Source organism: Talpa occidentalis, unplaced genomic scaffold (genome assembly GCF_014898055.3).
Source record: "Talpa occidentalis isolate TD23 unplaced genomic scaffold, MPIMG_talOcc4v2.1 talOcc4.7, whole genome shotgun sequence".
Lineage (NCBI taxonomy): Eukaryota > Metazoa > Chordata > Mammalia > Eulipotyphla > Talpidae > Talpa > Talpa occidentalis.
Genome location: NW_023605083.1, coordinates 67,529,177 through 67,549,038, shown reverse-complemented (window position 1 = coordinate 67,549,038; position 19,862 = coordinate 67,529,177). Strand labels below are relative to the sequence as shown.

The 19,862-nt window shown below is 43.6% G+C and overlaps 1 protein-coding gene across 3 annotated transcripts in view; it reads left to right on the top strand.

The window, feature by feature from the left end:
• ASTN2 (astrotactin 2) overlaps positions 1–19,862 on the top strand; it is an 834,050-nt gene that overhangs the window by 133,073 nt on the left and 681,115 nt on the right. The gene's annotated exons all lie outside the window — the stretch shown is intronic.

Here is a 19,862-nt window from a genome sequence, read left to right as displayed (position 1 = left end):
TCTTTAATAGGGAGTGAAATATGTTGGTGTCTGCAGGGGCTTTCTTTGCATGGTTCACACAGCCCTGGAGGCTGCCGGGGGAGGTAGGGGCAGATGGTTTCAGGTGAAGGAAAATCACCTGCAGAGTGCATCTGAGCCACCAGTACTCACAGAGGTGGGCCTAGGGGGGAGCGGGGAATCACCTGGGTCTAGATTGCTCTGCCTTTTGTTAACCTTGTGATCTGGGGCTAGCTACTTGCCATCTCTGAGCCTGGGTTTCATGGACTGTAAAACAGGCACAATAATAAGACCTCTTATGAAGTCTTTTTGCCAGGATCGGAATATCCATGTTAAGTGCAAGCTTGATGTCTGATACATGGAAATGTCTCAGTCGGTTGAGGCTATTCTTCAAGCGCAAACATGGTTGACCCATTAACGTTAATAGAACATATTCCCATTTAACATCTCATTAGAACCTCCCGACAATATGTTAAACGGATATTCTTCCTAATGTCCTTTGACAGCAGTTGAGGCTGAATCTCAGAGAAGGGGCTTGCTTAGGGTCCTCCAGTAGCTCAATGCCCAACCAAGAAGTTCCTGAATCCTCACCAGAACTGGTGGGATTATTGACGGACATTTGCCTGAAGACTTTCCTATAGACAGTCATGCAAGGTCCATGGTGAAATTGGGGCTGCTCAAGGCAGCCCTTTGTTTTGAGATTCGGAGTGGCAAATTTCATATGCCAGATTTCATATGCGGAAGTGCTAACCTCTATGTGACTAAATTTGGGAATAGGGTCTTTAAGAAGGTATTTAGTTAAGGTTAAATGAAGTCATAAGAGTGAGACCCTAATCTAGTGGGGGTGGCGTCCTTATAAGGAAAAGCCACCAGGGATGTGTGTACATCAGACAGAATGGAAAGGGTGCAGAGGACACAGTGGTAACCAACGAGGGCACCGTTCCCAGGTATCACCCCATCGGCACCTTGATCTTTCCTTATAGCCTTCAGGACTCTGAGGGAGTGAATTTCTGTTGTTTTAGATCCCTGGAGTGTGGAATTCTGTGATGAGACCTCAGCAAAGACAGCAGAGAGATGTGGTTGGTGCCTTCCCAGCCATCGGTGACTGATGGAATAAGGGAAGCTGGACGGAATGCTTTCTCTTTCCTCTGCTCTTGTTCCTGAGACAAAGGGGAAAAACAGAAAGGGGAGGAGGAAAAGGATGGCGAGGGAAGAAAGGAGAGTTGGGAGGTTTTTAGAAGACAGCAACTGCCTGGTCTAGAACAGCAGTTGGGAGGAAAGGTTATAGGGATGGATTGGGAGATGGAGCAGTGGATCTTGCCAGAAGTTACACTTGTGAACTCTTCACAACATTGCAGACAGGGTGCAGATTTAGAGGTTGCAGGGAGAGGCGCTGGTGATAACAACTTCCTCTTAGTTATTGCAATAATATTTTTGAGTGCCTTTTAAATGCCAGCCTGGTCTTTGTCACACACTACATTATCTTTTCTAGAATGCTGCTGGTTAATGAGCAGTCACACACAAGATCAGTAAGAACATGCCAGTCTATGGGTGAGTAAACTGAGATTCTCAAGGTCACAGGGACACCCAAGATCTGGATTCTGAATCTGGAGCCCATGCTGGCCCCGTTACCTTGTTTTAGATCAATGGGATTGGAAGAACAAGTAACAGAGGGTGAACCTGCACTTTCTAGCTTTCTGCTTCTCCACTGACTGGCCTGGGAAGGGTTTCCTCTCCTGTCAGATAGAAGCCTGGGTGCCTCCCTATAGGCAGTGCCCTGTTAACAGCTGCCCAGGAGCCATAAAACCTCCCTCCTGTCTGCAATGTCTGTTTCCTGGACTTTCAACTGAACAGTAACTCATAAGAAATGGTGTGAAATAAAGTGAGATAACCCAGACATAATGCCTGGCCCAGTGCCTGACCCAGAAGTGATATCTGGGTCACACTGACTGTGATTATTACTATTACTGGTAGCCTCCCAAATGTTGTTCTTGGGAATCTCTTAGAGAAGCCAAATAATGTGCTACTGATTCTCTGGCCTGTCCTAGCCCCAGGGATGCTGTTGGGAGGCCTCTGAGTAGCCAGAAGCCATGGTAAGTGGCAAGTGGGCACTCAGAGTTGCCCCCCGGGGACCATTTATTGCTCTCAGAAGGTGAAGACATGGCTGGCCTGACCAAGAGGTACAAAGTGAAAAATGAGGTTGTGAAGCAACAACAACATCTGTGTCATCATTTCTGCACCAGGAGGTCAACTGGCTTCGTAAACTCTGCTGCTGCCAGCACCGTCTTTGTTTAAGAATTAATTAGGAGCAGCAAAGAACTGCTTCCCATGCAGATTTTGGTCCCTGGAAGTTATAAAAAGCAGATGAATTTTAAGCAAATGCATTTTTCACCCTTAAACACTATGTGAAAGGGTACGTATCTGAGCAGGGGCTCAGGGAAACAGGCATTGTGAGAGAAACCCTGAGCCCTCTTTCTGTGCCACTTCCTTGCACCCTTACGTGTGGCCCCTTCCTTCTGCTAACATGTTGGTATCGATAATAGCATAGTCCACCAAGTCTTCATGGGCCAGGAGCTGTGATCACAGCTGTCCAGTGAGGAGGCTGTTGGTAACTGCCTTGTCCATGTGAGGAAACCAAGACTCAGAAGAGAAAACTCTTTTGTTAGAAGAGGTGGAGCCCAGGCCTGCACCCAGGGTGGTGGCCGTTCCCGTCTGTGACTTTGGCTGCTGTGTTCAAGTTGCATCCCCTCACTACCCTGGCAAAATGTTGTGAGTACTCATTGAAAAGTTATCTGTTTCAGGATGAGTGAGGATTGTGTGAAACATAGGATTCTCAGTGGGGACCATTGATGCTGTCAGGAGTCAATTCTATGTTGATATTGAAGGATATAGCCCCCAGAGAATGCGTTCCACCTTAGTAATAAGAAGGCCACCAGCTAATATTTGTACAGTGCTTTGGCAGTTTCAAGACAGTGTTCGCATATCTGGTATTGCATTTAGCTTCAAAAGCATCCTGGAGTAACTAGGCATTGGTATTATAGTCTTTATCATTGTCATCATCATTATCGCAATCATCGTCATCATCAGTTGTGTTGAAGCTTAGTCCAAAGTGTCCAGGACCACATAGTAACTCAATGGTGAAGTCAAACCTCCTGTTATGAGATGATCCCACACCCCCTGAAGCATTAGGGACACCCTGAGGTGACAAATAGGGAAGAACTCATGGCAGAGAAGCTCATAAAAGCATGGAGTATGAGAGACACAGGAACCTTTAAGATCCCTGCTTTGAAGATATGTTTTTATAAAATGAGGAAAACCAGGATCCATTGAAGGAAGCTCACCTCTGCAAACTCACACAGCCAGTTAGTGTAACATGACGATAAAAATGAGACAAATTTGGATTTAAATCTCAGACTTTCTATCACCTGTACTTGTGACTTTGGGCAAGTTAAGATGGCTAAGCCTTGACTTTCTCCTGCAAAGTAAGAAACATTGCCAAATGGGATAAAGATTCAGTGAGATGATATATATGAAACTGGCATGTAACATGTGACATAGAACATGTGTTCAGTAAGCAAAAGCTGTCGGTGATGTGGGAAAGAAGGAAAGACAGAGACTGAGGTCTAGAAAGGCCTGGTTCAACTCCACGGTCCTCCATCAGTAGCTATGTGACCTTGAAAAAGCATTCACATCCTTTCCATGTCGGGGTCCCTCTATAAAGGTTAGACTGACAGCTACATGTTTGCTGTGTGTATTGAAAATAATCTATGGCCATGATCACCCAGGCCCTTGCCCACAGGGCCCCTCAGTTCCATGGGTTCTGGTGTGTTCTGCTCTTTCCATTCCATGGCTTTCTTTTTCAGATGTTCATCAAGCAAACAAAGAAAGCCCATGGCTCCTTCCCTGCTGCACCACTGTTGACATTTTTCCTTTGGGCACCAGAGCAGAGATACAGTTCTGGATTCCAGCCATCTCTATAAAAATTCCTCCCAACTTTGTGGAGTGATGTGTCCCCTCCAAGCCGAGAGCTAGAGGGAAAAGATGGCATTATATGTAATTAAATATGCAAGCCTGCGTTTGGGGAATGCACTGGGGGGATTTGTCTTTAAAGTGTCATTCTTGTAGCAAAGACACCTGTTATGCTAATGGTGTTGCTTCATCTCTCAACTGGGGGCCTGGCTGTTTTCTTAGCAGAGCTACTGTGAATACATTACCCCCTACACCGCAACCCACCGTTAGCATCTTTTGCTTTTTCTCAAATATAAGCACCTTGGATTCTTAATTTGGCCTCCATAATGAAGCACAATGAAGCGCATGGCTGGGAGAAGTGCTTAAGCTAGTCCCCTCATTGGGGAGAATTCCTGATGGGAAAAGACTAGAAGAGAAACAAACATTTATTGAGTCATTGCCATGCATCAGGCATCGACTCGGCTCTGCTATTTAATCTCACCGTAGAGATGCAGGGTAGGCATTTGTATTTTTGTTTCCAGATAAAGTAAAGAAGCTCAGAGAGGCCATCATTTAGATATTTATTCAACTAGTGTCTCTTGAACTTCCTACCCGCTGTGTGTCTAGTATTATGCGAGACCCCTGGAATTGTGTGACCTGCTCTAGAGTTCTTATCACTTGAGATGAAGGGCCCTGGGACATGAAGTGACACATCACTCTATAGGACTTGTGGGAAGAGCTGGGATTTACATCTTTACCTGCTGGAGTCTTGTTTTGACTCCTTTGAAATGAGCAGGCTTAGAGCTTGTTTAGTCACTTCTTCAGTTTTCATGGGGCATCTCATATGCACATGCCTCTATGTCAAGCCCTTTGTGGGATTCTAAGATACAGGATCCCATGCACTTGGGTAGAGGTGTTGAGTCAAGCATTCAGGAAGACAAGGTAGCACTGTGTCAGAGGCACAGACCAGACAGTGGGCAGCCAGAGGAGGGATTGCTTAATTCAGCTGGAGGGATTGAGGGAAGATTTTTGTAAGGAAGGGGAAATTGATCCATGTGTGAAACCGTGGCATAGATTTAGACATCCGTCTATAATTTACAACTTTAGCCTCTTAGTCAAATTCTATGGAAGTGAATTATATTACCAGGAGCCTGGGGTCAGGGAGGTGTTGCATAGTCACTCCTGTTCCAAGAGCTTGTTAGAATCCTAGCATCCTGTTCAACACTAGTTCACCTGGTATTGACTATCTGGCTGGGTCTGATCAACAAAGGTAAACAGATGTGGCTCCATTCATGGGAAACGTACAGGCTAGAGAGGGGAGGATGACCCCAAGTCATTCTTGTTTTATTCAGGGAAGGCTTGTCTGGGGAAGGATGAACCTAAGTGTTGAAAGGAACCTTATAAATGATCTATCCTAGTACTTTTCAACAGCACAGCAACCTTTCATCAAAAGAATGTTATGTGGGGGCCTCCCCGGTGGTGCAGCGGTTGAGCACTGGGTTGCAAAGCTGCCTGCAGCCTCTGCAGCGCCGGTTCAATCCCCGGCCACTGGGTGAGGGTCCACATGGGCACAGACCTCTCCTGCCGCCCTCTGCTCCCCATCAGCAGTGTACTTCGTCAGTCTACCTGCTCTGCTCTCCCCTCTGGCTCTGGTAAATTCTCTCACTCTCCCGCACTTCTGACTGTACCCGGTGCTTGTATAAATAAATGAATAAATAAATAAATAAATAAATAAATAAATCTTAAAAAAAAAAAAAAAACAGGCATTCTCTTATTAAAAAAAAAAAAATAATGCTATGTGAACATAAAAGACCAAATGTTCTATGTAATAGGCTAATGTGGATCTTTTGTGGCAAATTTGGTGGAATTGCGGGGGGCAGGTAGAGGAAGGCAATTTTTTTTCTGGTGACCAGAAAAACTGAGCCCAGGTGAACATGGCTAAAAAACTACTAGCCCACATTCCGGCCCGCCCACTCAGGCCTCATCCTGTAAAGCATGGAGGAGCTGTGGGTGATGGTGGACAGCAAGGGGAGACTTACTCAGGGCCAGAATCAGTGAGACAGCTGTAGCCAGGAACCATCTCTCTTTTGTCCTATCCAAAGACAATAGATTGCTTTCTAATTTTTTTTTTTTACATTTTCTAGTATTTTACTTTGAAATCAGAAAATATTTATAGAAAAATAGTAAGGAAAGCACAGAGAATTCCCATGTACTCCTTCACCAGCCTCCCCTAGTGTCAACGTCTTTCTTAATCTTGGTGCATTGGTCCAAATAGACAAATTAACTTTGATATAACACTATTAACTGAAGACTTTGGTCCTGTTTCCCCAGTTTTCCCACTACTGTCATTTTTCTGTCTGGGATACAGTTCTGAACACCATATTCCACCCTGTTTCCTCTATGCTTAATCTCCTCAGTAACCCTTTGCTTATTATCACTTTGCCACTTTTTAAAAAAATATTTATTTATTTATGCATATAAGAGCTGGGGTACAAGCCAGAGGTTCTGGGGGTGAGAGGAGTCATCAGAGACAGAGCAGGGAACAGAACAGGCAGACTAACTGAAATACACTGCTGAGGAGAGTAGCGGGTGAGACAGGAGAGGTCTGCTGCTCTATGTGGGTAGCTCCCTGGCCGGCCAGGATCGAACTCTTGCTGCAGTGGCTGCAGATAGCTTCACAGTGCTGTACTTAACCACTTTTGCCACCAGGGAGGCACCACTTTGCCACTTTGATGAGTACTAGTCAAGTGTTTTATATGAGAGTCCACAATTTGGGTTTGTTTGCTGCTTCATCATAATTAGACTGGGGTTAGAGATTTGAAGGGCGAGCATCCACAGGTGAAGTTGCCTTCTCATTGCCACCATCAGGACTTGTGGCAGTAACATATATAACTCTCGTTGACCTTGGTCATATGTGTAAGGGGATGTCCCCCAGGTTTCTCTTCTGGGGTTCCTATTTTCACTTTCCATGATCTTTGATTAGAAGCAAGTTATTAAACCCAGAACCCATGAGGAGAGGGGGATTAAGAGCCACCTCTTAAATGGAGATGTACCAAATAAGCTGTGTATATCTGTGTAAACCCCCACAGTAATTATTACAGAGTTGGGGAGATACTCTGAGACTCTGCAAATATCCTGCTGCTCCGTAAGGTCTTTCCCACTAATGTTAACATTCTTCAGGGGATCTTGCCTGTAGTGATTTATTACTGCAGTGGGGAAAAGGGATTTTTAAAAGCAAAACCAAAACAAAAATATAAAACAAAACAAAAAAGGACACAGGAGAAAAAGAAGAAAAAAGGTGTGCACTTATGAGAGCCACCCTCTTCTAAGTGGTAGACATGGGTGAGGGTAGATGTTGGGGGGCAGCAGCTGCACTATCCTCCCCAGATTTATTGCTCTCCAACACTGGGCTTCTAATTGGCACCACCATGGCACTGTCAGTGAGGCTGAGGGAAGCTCTTTCAATTCTGTTAGGAAAAGGTCAAGATGGAGCAATTCAATAATACCTAACTTGTCCATTTTTTGCCAGATTTCATCTTAAAGTACACCTCGTTGTGGGAGCAGGTAAGGTTGTACATGGTTATTTGTGTGTGTGTGTATGTGTGTGTGTGTTGTATGTGCTCTTTCTTTTTGCTTTTATAAACTAGGTCCCATGAAATCCACTACTACTACTCAGTGCTAGAATTGCTGCTATTACTGAGTCCTGTGGAATTTGAGGAGGGAGGGAGAAGGAGTTTCAGATTCTTCCTTTGCCTGTGTTCTTAGCTTTAAGCAATCTGTTAGGGTAGTTCGGGTCCTTGGTTTTTAGTCTTATAGAATCTTGATGCTAAAATATGGCTGATTGGAAGTTCAAGGGTGAGGAACTGTGGGAATCTATATAAAGTCCCTGTGCCTGGCACATTTGGGGAGGATGGGGGGGGGGTCACCTGAAGTTAAGCATATCATGTCAGCTCATTTAATCCTTGGAGCAAATCTCATGAATGAGGTGGACCTTGGGATGGTACTTGAAGGATTGAGGTTGATAGGAAACATTTCAGACAGCAATTAGCTTTTAAGAACCTAAGGATATTAAATTCCTTACCTATTAAAATAGATGGCAATTTCTTACCCATTTTCCCCTAGAATTTGTTCTGATTCTGAGGAACTGTTGTGTAGGGATATGGCTATCCCCATGCCTAGAATGGCCAACCATTTGACTGTTTTCTCTTTAGCTAGCATCTTGGAATACTAACATAATATCAATGATTGCCTCTTAATTGGTGGGTGGGTGAGTTGGTCTGCAGTGGGTAGATTTAAGCACACCCAAAGACTCCATCTCATCACCATTTGAACTTTGCACTAGATACTGATGATGCCTAACTTAGATGCCCTTGGTACTGATCTTTCCAGGAATGTTGGCCCGACTTCTGTTGCCAGCACATGTGACTCTGGCTAAAAGCTCTCTCTGGTAGCTTGGTATCCCTCCGTCAAAACTCAAGGCAGGCTAGCGCTTTCTTGTCTTCAGCCCATCAACAACAGCCTTAACTGATGATTACAGGGAGTTGCTTAATACCTACTATATCACCTTTGCCCCTCCAGCAGGATAAGTTGGAGCCAGGTTGTCATGTCTCAAAGAACTCCAGGAAGGTGAACCTCCTGTTGCCCTCCATAGTATCTGGCTTATTAACCATTCCTTATTTGTTTCCTTCCCTTCCTTGCATCATTTACCCACATCCCTATGAGTGCTTACTGGAATCACTTCCCAAATAAACCACTTCCCCTCTGAATTTTTTCTGGAGAAAGACAAGCTCAAAAGGTGTTCTTCTATCATTTCCTTTACCAGGAATTCTGACCACAGAAGAGAAATAAAAACATCATCTCAACTTCCAGCTGAACTGATTTGCTAGTGAAATAGACAAAAACCTGCCATTCTCTGAGGCTGCTTTCCTCAAAGACTGTTGGGGAGAGACTAACTCAGCTGTTGACAAGGCTTTCCTGGATTTTTTGTTCTGAGGTTTTGACTTCCAGATGCCTTCCTTTCTCCATGAGGTTCCAGGAAGTTATTTAATCTGTTTTAAGGTAATGCATATATCCTTCCTGCCTACCACATCTGTTTTCAAAGCCAACTCTTTTTTTTTAAAGATTTATTTATTCATTTACACAAGATCTGGGGTACAGGCCACATGCGCGGGAGGGTGAGAATTCACCAGAGACAGAGTGTGGAACAGAACAGGCAGACTGACGAAATACACTGCTGAGGGAGCAGCGGGCGAGACAGGAGAGGTCTGCTGTGCTATGTGGGACCCTAGCTGGCCGGCCAGCCGGGATTGAACCAGTGCTGCAGAGACTGCGGACAGCTTCACAGCGCAGTGTTCACTGCCTGCGCCACCAGGGGAGGCCCTCAAAGCCAACTCTTAAGTCTAACACTTCCAGGGGTGGGGAGTTTGGATATCCTGTTCTCAGGGAGCACATAGCTTGATGTTGGCTGTCAATGTCAAGGTTGGCAGGTTAGGGGTTGACATAGCCTCTTGCCCTTCCTCATCTTTCTTTGTCTTTCTTATCTTTCCCTATGCCAGCGTTTCCATTTCCACAGTGTGAAAGGCAAGCCAGAGTTTGAAACTCTAATATGCTTGCTTGTTTGTTTTCTGACAAAATACAGTAATAGGAACCATGTTTGAGAGCTTGGTCCATGCCAGGTACTATCTTTGCCAGTCACTTTCCATATATTATCTTGTTTGTTTCTATGATAAGGTGAGGAAGGTACTATTATTATATTTTATCACAAGGAAGCTAAAATGGGGAGAGATTGTACAGTTACCTAAGGTCCTGTGGCCTTACCAGTAAAGCCAGGATTTGAATCCAGGGGTGTCTAAATTGACATCTGGTATTTTACACATTTCCCCCTTCTCTGTACACAATGGTATTCAGTAGATGTAACTCTAAAGCGCTCTATGTACTTCAAAAAATTACTGTAAGAACAGGGTGAATGTAGAGGGAGAGACAGGGAAAAGACATGGATTTTATTGAGCATTAAGCTGAGTGAAGTAATAGTGTTCAGCAAAAGCACTTTTTGTTTCAATTTAGATTTCATCAATTTAAGGGTTTCACAGAGATATTTTGATATGGCTAGGCATGTCTTACAATACTGTCCTCAGTTGTGGTGTTATCGCTAAGAAAACATGATCAGAATTGAGTGTGTCCAGGGAAGATTAACCTGAAGTTAGTAAAAAGGTTCAAAAGAATATTACCAGAATTCTAAAAATAACTGGAGCATTCTAAAAATTGGCGTGGAGAAGAGAAGACTTGGGGGATATTAGTGGGGATCGCCACTTCAAATCCTGAATGTCTCCCCAGGGGAAATGGAGTTAAATATACCAAATGCTATAAAAAATGGAGTTAAATATGGCCTCAGGTCATAGAAGCAATGGGGAAAAGCCACACAGCAGCCATTTCCAGCTCTGTTTTAAAAAGACAGTAACAAAGGTATCCAAATTTGAAATAGGATATTTCAAGAGGTGGTGTTCACTCCACCATGCTTGTATTAGTCAGGATTTTTTTTTTATTTGCAAGTGATATAAATCTAACTCAAACTAGCTAAAGGACAAATAAGGTCTTTCATTCCTCAGCAATTAAAGCATCTAAGGCTACCTTTAATTTCAGGAAAGGTTAGTTGAAAATGTTCACACAAAATCATCAGGAATATGTCTCATTCATTCTGATTTCCTCTGAGTAGGTCTTATTCTTTCCCAGGTCATAATAAAATGACTCAATACTTTTCCATTACTGGAAAGAAAAGAGAATGCTTATTTTATTTTATTTATTTATTTTTAAGCTATTAATTTAATTTATTTTTTTATTTAAATATTTTATTTTATATAATTCTTACATCTTTTTTCATCTTTGCACAATGTATGCATTTTCTTTTTGGTTATATTCCCCATACAATTGCACCTCCCCACTTGTTTTGACTCTAGTCCATCCTTTCCCCGCCCCTCCCTCGCCCCCTGCCCCAAGTGTATCTCTGGTTTATAGTTGCTTGTTGATTTTGATTTTTACTTTGTATCAATTAGTCTTTTTCCTGGTCTCTTATTTAGGTTTTCTAAATTCCTGCTATGAGTGAGACCATCCGGTATTTTTCTTTTTCTTTCTGGCTTATTTCGCTGAGCATGATCCCTTCTAGCTCCATCCAGGTTGCTGCAAACTACATGTGTTTATCTTTTTTGATCACTGAGTAATATTTCATTGTGTATATATACCACATCTTCTTGATCCAGTCATCTATTTTTGGGCATTCGGGTTGCTTCCATAGCTTAGCTATTGTAAATAGTGCTGCTATAAATTTAGGGGTGCAGGTGCCCTTTGGAATTACTGTTTCTGTGTCATTTGGGTAAATACCTAGGAGTAGAATTGCTGGATCATATGGAAGCTCTATGTTTAATAGTTCAAGAAATCTCCACGCAGCTCTCCATAGTGGTTGGACCAGTTTGTACTCCCACAAGCAGTGCAAGAGAGTTCCTTTTTCTCCACAACCTCACCAACATTTGTTGTTGCTAGTTTTTTTTTTTATATGTGCCATTCTCACTGGTGTGGGATGGTATCTCATTGCAGTTTTGATTTGCATTTCCCTGATTACAAGTGATGCTGAACATTTTTTTCATATGCCTGTTGGCCATTTGCATTTCTTCTTCAGAGAAGTTCCTTTTTAACTCTTCTGCCCATTTTTTGACTGGATTATTTTCTTTCTTTTTGTTGAATCTCATCAGCTCTTTGTAGGTTTTTGTGATCAGTCCTTTATTGTTAGTGTCGTGTGCAAAAATTTTCTCCCAGTTGGTAGGGTTTCTCTTTGTTTTGGTTATTGTCTATTTTGCTGTGCAGAAACTCTTTTATTTGATGTAGTCCTGAGGATGCTTATTTTAAACCAAAATGCCCGGACATATTATCATTTGCCCAAGTAGCCATGCTTATATTTGATTTCTACTGATGCTATAAAAAATGACCACAAACATAATAGTTTAAAACAAGACACATTTATTATCTTAGAGTTCCTGGGCTAAATTTGATACAGTTTTCACTGGTTCAAATTTTGGTGTTAGTAGCAGAAGTGAGCTACTTCTGGAGACTTCAGGGGAAAATCTCTCATTTCCCCTGACTTGTCTTCTCTGCCTTTATCTGCAAAACCAACAAAAGTGAGTTGAGTTCTCAGATAATATCATTATCACCTCCTCTTTTGCATCTTTTTTTCATTTACAAGGGTTCTTGTTAATATATTGGACCCATCTGTAATAGCCTAGAGCATCTATCCTTCAAAAGGTCAGTTGATTTAATCTGCAATCTTGGGCCTCCCCGGTGGCGCAGTGGTTGAGTGCTGGGTTGTGAAGCTGCCCGCAGTCTCTGCAGTGCCGGTTCCATCCCCGGCTGCTCCCCGGCCACCAGAGGAGGATCCCACATGGCGCGCAGACCTCTCCTGCTGCCCACTGCTCCCCTCTGCAGTGTACTTTGGTCCTTCTGCCTGCTCTGCTGCCCGCTCTGGCTCTGGTGAATTCTCTCACCCTCCCGCGCTTCTGACTGTACCCAGTGCTTGTATAAATAAATAAATAAATCTTAAAAAAACAAACAAACAAAAACAAAACAAAACAAAACAAAAAACTCCCAGAAAAAAATAATCTGCAATCTTTATTCTCTTTTACCATGTGACTTAATATATTCACAGTTTCCAGGTATAAAGACGTGGATATCTTTGGGACATTATTCTGGCTTCCACAAATCCTAAACCAGTGATTGCAGTGCTCCAGTTGGTCAACCCTGGGTCTACAGGCCATCCCTGGACTGAGACTTGGGCAATCCAGACCACATAGAATGAGAGTGTTGAAGGGGCTATCATAGAATATATTAAAGGCAAACCAGTTATAATAGAAGAGGAAAAGTGTACTAAGGAGATTAAAAAAAAATATGTCACTGCATGGAGAAGGAATACTTAATATTGGATATAGTGGATGAAATTAGTGATTATAAAGATTTCTCCCCATAATCTGATGTTTTCAGAACATATCTTGTGACTTAGTCTAACCACAAAGAAAGCAAATAATGGAACTCTTCTAATGGTATAAATTCTAACCTCTATTTTCTGTGAAACTCTGGCAATCCCTACCTTCAGATTTACTATCTTGTTTATGTGGCTTCTGGCTCCTAGATGATAAAATCAACCAGCACATTTTGTGGAGACATTTTAGGAGAAATGATATGGTATTAATTTACTTTTTCAGACTTGAGTATCCAAAGTGTTCAAGCAGGAAGTTTGGCACTAGCCATTGAAAAAAAAGTAAGTGTTGATATACTATTTTTTTGAGAAATAAAAAAAGAATGCTATCTTCTTTACCCAAAAGGATATTTTAAAGGATATCATGGAAGTTGTCAGTAAAATTAATCCAAATGGTCAAAGTTCTCTAGAGGAGCAATGATAAAAAATCCTTTCTTTCCAAACTTTGCTTTAAGAAAAACAAAAAGTATGGGGTTGCCCATAACTGAACATTTTCCCCTTCTAGCCTGCTGCTAGCTGAAATTGGATGGGACCATGAAAGCCTAATCAATTTCACTCCACCACAGGTGCCTTGAGTGATACATTTCCAGTCAAATGCACACTTTAGGGCTACAGATGGTGGAAAAGATAGAAAGTAGAGGTAGGAAGGAGAAGAGAGTCATGGGAGACGTTTTAGGAGATGTGGAACGATATTCATTTTTCTTTCTCTGTAACTTTAGAGTTCATGGTGTTCAAGCAGGAGGCTTAGCTGAGCACTTAGTGGGAAAACCTTGGCCAATATAGTCAAGCCTGCAAACATTCAGGCAGAATCATGAAAGTGGAATTAGGCCCTCCATAACATCCCAAGTACTTTGAGACTCTGTTAAGTACAAAGCAGGCTGAGTAGATGACCGGCCCCAACACTCTCTAAAGTATTGGTGAGGGCGCTGTCCAAGGTGCTGATAAAGCGCTTAGCCGACCAGATTCTTGGCCTGATTTCCGCTGAAGAACACCATATCAACTTCCCTTTGTTCCTATTTGTGACCAAAGGCTCACTCCTAATCATGTTCCATACCTGGATGAAAAAGCCAGGCTTCCTTTTGTTTCCCCTTCAAACGTGTCATTGCTTGATTGTAAACTTCATGAAAAAGGAGCCTTGGGTGTGTTCGCTGCTCTGTCTGCAGTACTTAGAATAACATCTCATTTATATTAAACACTTGCTAACTTTGGGTCAGAGTTGGGACAATATTAATCATATTGTCCTCACTTTCCTGCTCACTCACTGGAAAAAGACGTATATGCCTGTTGACACATACACTTACACACACATACAAAAGAACTATAAGTATTTCTTTTTTTTTATTTTAAAGATTTTATTTTTTATTTATTTATACAAGCACTGGGTACAGTCAGAAGCGCGGGAGGGTGAGAGAATTCACCAGAGCCAGAGCGGGGAGCAGAGCAGGCAGAAAGACCGAAGTACACTGCTGAGGGGAGCAGCGGGCGGCAGGAGAGGTCTGCGCGCCATGTGGGACCCTCCTCCGGTGGTGGCCGGGGAGCAGCCGGGGATCGAACCGGCGCTGCAGAGGCTGCGGGCAGCTTCGCAACCCAGCGCTCAACCGCTGCGCCACCGGGGAGGCCCAGAACTATAAGTATTTCTGCAGCACACTTTGTAATGCATATAATACATTTAAATTCAGCATTTCTACACAATTTAAGCTATATGTTATTTGTCTCTGTATCTTGGTATCCCTGCAGGAAGTCACATGGCAGGGGGTTGAGGGGAGGCTCAGTACTTTTTGTTGAAACCAAACTATTTTAATTTTCAGAAGAGAAAAAAAAATCAAAGAGAATTGGATAGCCCAAATTTATACAGTTAACTATTGGTGGGAAAATGTGGCATTTCCTTTATCTTCCCTATGCATTGTCACTCTCCAGACCTTCCAATTCCCCCTCTCTGATAATTAAATGTAAAGACCACCTTGAAAAATCTAAATTCTTGACCTTTAGTTTCTTCTCCAAAACAATGATGTTTTCCTGACACCAGGTAGGTTGAGGCTACAAGTATATGTTTTCTAACAGGTTAGAGGAGAATAGGTGAAGTTTGAAGGAATGGAGATGATCCATTCATCATGGGATGATGAATCCCGTCCATTATGGGATGATCAAATCATCCCATAATAGTGGGAAGTGCTTGCTAGGGATGAAATGATGAGATGCACTTCTGATGATGGGTCCTCAGAAGAAGCGCTGAGATGCTCAGTTCCCTTAATTAATAGTAACCCTCTCACCCTGTTCACATAATGGTTTGCTCCAAGGCACTGAAAGGTGAGCACAGTTGACAATTGTCAGGGCAGAGTCACAGGCATCCCCTGCTTGGCATACATGTGTGCTGGTGAAGGGGTGATGGCTTCAAAGCCATGTGAATCCCCAGGGAAAAGTTAGATTTTATCTGTTCTCTTTCCTCAAGGCCATGCAAATCCAACTGTGAGGGTCAAGGGTAAGATAAGAGGGGCCACTGAGAGAAGCAAGGAAGGAAGATGGGAAGAAAGGGAAGGGCAGAAAGTGGAGGAGCATATGAGATAGGGAGGTAGAGCACGTGGGCTGAGCACCCCCCTGCACCTCACCTCACCTGAGTCATTTTTACATTTATCATTTCAGTAATTTGCATCTGATGTAGATGTTGAAAGTAGAAATGAGTGAATGATGCTTTTAATACTTCCAACCCTCTCCAACTCAGGACGTACATTTTACATATGAAGATACTGAGCTGCAGAGAATCGAGGTCCCGTGCAGTTAAGAGGACAGCATTGGAGGACAAGAGCTTCCATTCATAATTTCTCTTGCAGGGGTCTCAGAGAGGCATGGGAAGCTGGGAGGGCCGAAAGGGTAAGCGTCCATTGTGACTAGTGACACTAATATGTGCAGGAGCTAGTATTATCATCTTCCTCATTTTATAACCATGAAAGTAGGATATTGGAGATTTGAAATGTCTTGTACAAAATTGCACATTCATTCATTTATTCATTTATTGAGTCTACTTTTCTTGAGTGTCTACTCTGGGCAGAAAGTCAAAAAGACATCCCTTGCTCCTCAAGGCTTTACTCATTCCACATGTACTTTGCCTCTTGTCAGTGTCCTCTGGATTAAAAGACAGTGGCCCCCGGTGGGTGGAGAACAGAGGGGAGCAAATAAAAATATTCCAGGCAGAGGGCACAGCACATGCAGACACCCTGAGGCTTCAAGCGGCATGGTGATGCACTTAGGGAGGGGATGGAATTAGTTTTTGGTGAGGCAGAGGTTGCTTGCGAAGCCTGGCTGGTGGTAAGGCTAGAGAAGTCTGATGATAGACTTGGATTTTATCCTGCAGGCTATGAAGAAACAGCAGGTCTTCATAAGTAAGCAAAGAATGGGCTTTCAAAACAACACAACGTGGTGGAGCAGGGCTGCATGGCCCTGCATGAAGTCTTGCCACCACAGTCTAGCCCCCTCCCTTTCTGCAGACTTGAGTGCAGACAATGACCAGGCAGGTGCTTCCAAATGAGCAGAGAAAGGGAACAAAAGAGTAACCCAGTTTGAGTCTGTGTTGTGGGAGAGCTGTGTGGTAACAATTTGCAACATTAAATTGAAATTGGGTCTGATTGGTTGGCAAGCACTTGGCCCACATTAATGCGGGAGGAGACTCTCTGTGTCTGATTAAGCTGCATATTTTTGCAGGGCCCTCTCCTGGTGATCCATCATTATTCATGTCAGCACCAGCCTGTCAGCCTTCCTCCAACACAAAAATTAATGAATTGAACTCCTGACCCACACATTTGATGGGATGAGACTCTCTAAGTCAGCACAAGGCCATGGAGATGGGTCGTACTTGTTCCTTCTTCCCTCCAAAGGAGAGAGGGAAGCCACTCCCTGCACTTCCTGTTCCCTTCCTTCCACAGCTGCTGACTGGGCTTCTTGAGCACCCAGGTGTGGGCACCTAGGAGGAAGGCAAGAAGGAACACGGGAAAGTGAGAGCTGAAATCACCCTTGGAGAAGTGGTTCCACCACCCCCGGGGCACAGCCTGGAGACAGGAAACTGACCCTGTGTCCCACTGGGAGAAGCTGAGCAGAGCGAGGGCTAACAAAAATCGCTCCTTTCTCTCATTCCCTGCACTCGTTTATACTTTGATTGCCTCCCTGGCTTGCCATTTACTCCTTATTTTTCCTATTTTCTGAGAAAGCAGATAGGTATACATCATCCCCCTGTTTACCATGGGAATCAAATTCACTATCTACATCTTCTGTGTCCTCTGATTCTGAGATCAAAGCCCAAACTTCACGTGGTGGTGGCTGTCCTAGGGAGAAAAATGAGAAAAAGACATTAAATTGTGTTTCTGGCCTAGAAAGAAACTCAGAGGTCACCTTCAGTTGCAACTACAGCATCTCTGTCAAGTGATGCTCGAGCTGCCGCTGGCAGGGCTCTGGTGCCAGGTTGCTCACTGCTTCTCAAGGCCATCCTGCTATTTCTGGACAGTTTTGCTATTTAGAAAGACCTCTTCATGTTGACCTAAAATTTATGTCCATATAGTTCCCTCCCTTTGGTCATAGTTCTGCTGTGTCTAGCAGTGAAGCATGAATCTCTCTCTCTCTCTCTCTCTCTCTCTCTCTCTCTCTCTCTCCCCCCACAACACCCTCTCTCTCTCTCTCTCTCCCCCCCACCCTCCCCCTCCCTCCCTCCCTCTCTCCCTCCCTCTCCCTCTTTCCACCTCCCCATATTGGCATCCTTTGAATCATTTAAGTGACTTCCTCATGCTTTCCTGCTCTGGAAAGCCCATGGTTCTTTCCCAAACTTCATTGTTTGACCCATTAGTAAGGTATCGAATCCGTTGAAGAGTCACGATCAGCATTTTCTGCAACAAGGTAGAATGGAATAGAATTAGAACATCAGAATAGATCATGGAAAGTAAGAACAAGTCTTGTTTCTGAAATGTCAGGGTACGCATGTGTGTGTGTGTGTGTGTGTGTGTGTGTACACATGTGCAGGTGCCAGGTTCCATTGCAAAATGTTTTCTTCCATATCTTGTTGTTGTGACTAATGCTGCAGTCAACACATGCAGACATCTCTTCCAGTTAGGATTTCATTTCCTTCAGATCAAGCTCAGCAGTGGGATTGTTTATGCTGGTTATATTGGGATTATATATTTGTTCTATTTTTAATTTTTCAGTAACCTCCACACTATTTTCCAAAGTAACCGTACCATTCCAAGTAACAGTGTAAAAGTGTTCTTAAACTTACCCAGTGTTGTTTTGTCAATCTCAATAAAGCTGGGGGGAGGCTGGAAGAAAATTCTTTTATTTTTTTAAAATTTATTTATTTATTTATACAAGCACTGGGTACAGTCAGAAGTGCGGGAGGGTGAGAGAATTCACCAGAGTCGGAGCGGGGAGCAGAGCAGGCAGACTGACGAAACACACTGCTGAGGGGAGCAGTGGGTGTCAGGAGAGGTCTGCGTGCTATATTTTCTTACATTATAGTTGTTATAAGAGCATTTCTAGGAATGTCTCCCCCCTTTTTTTTAAAGGCAAAACCTTTATTGAGACAGCTACCATGCCAGGTTTGTAACTATTAGCAATTACCTGCAACAATGTACCTCAATTACCTTCATCTCTTGAACCTCAGCCTCCTCATCTCTTAATTGCTGAGAAGCAACATGTCTTCTTTCCTTCACAACATTTTTGTAAAGATCGGAGATGATGTGGGATGTGAAGCTAATTTAGAAAGTGAGAAGGTCTGAGTTCTCAAGTAGTGATGGGAGGGTAGAGCTTCTGGGCCAAAGAGCACTCATGGCTCTTCCTCCTTCATTACAACTTCTTCCCTTCCTCCTCTTCAGGGGTGTCCCTTTCTATGCTACTTTAGCAGTGTCTAGAGTTCCCGTGATTCTATCTTAGTTCAAGGGACATCACATATGGCGAGAAGAACTTGGACTTTGTAAACTGACCTAAGTTCAAATCCAACCTTTACCACTCATCATTGGTGCGGTCTTGACTAATCTTTTAACTTTCCTAATTCTCAGTTGTATTACCTTTAAAATGGGAATTGTAACGCCTAAGCATTTGTGATGTTTCATGATTGAGTGAGTTGCCCAGAATGCAGGGCACAGAGTAGAACTCAATACAATATAGGTCCCCTCATCCTCTCCCACCTGCTCCCAGCTCCCCACCCTCAGAATCTCATAGCTTGAAGTCAGTCTCTTCACTTGAGATTGGGCTGAGGCCAGGACGACTTCCAGGAAAAGAATCTGCGACCTCTCCAAGAGGGTTTCTTGCTGACAAAGTTTCTCGCTAAAGACCTTCAGGAAACAGTGACGTTTCTGAGGCTTGTGCCAGCAGCAGATGCTCCAGGACCACAGGAGTCGGTGCTTGTGCTGCTCTCACACATAGCAGCTTCTGCACAAGGCACAAGGCACAAGGGACAGGTCCCCTGGAAGGCAAGGGATGGCGATGCACAGGGCTGTCAGTGAGTCCGGGCTGACACACCAAGCCCAGGGTCCTTGCCCCTCAGTCTCCACGAAGTAGTCTTCTCCCTGCTGACCTCACAGGCTTGGTGTGAGCCTCAGATGAAACTGAGAAAGAGGCAATAGTGTGTTAGAGACCCAAATAGGGGTTTTATTTATGTGGACATTATTTTAATTCAGAACAAATATGCTTTTTTCTTGGAGAGATGGCTATCTCTAGGTGTGTGCTTCCAAAGAAGTAATTTTCTCCTGCCATAAGCTGTGCCCTTTCCACATCTGAGGCTGAAGCTTAATCCCTGCCAGAGGCCTGTCAACCCTACCCTTCTCTCTGAGATTTGCCCTGGAGGCCCTCAGCCAGCCACAGCTCTGGAGAGATCTGAGATCTGAGCTGCCTTCCTCCTCCCCTCTTTCTGCTCCGTGGTTCTTCC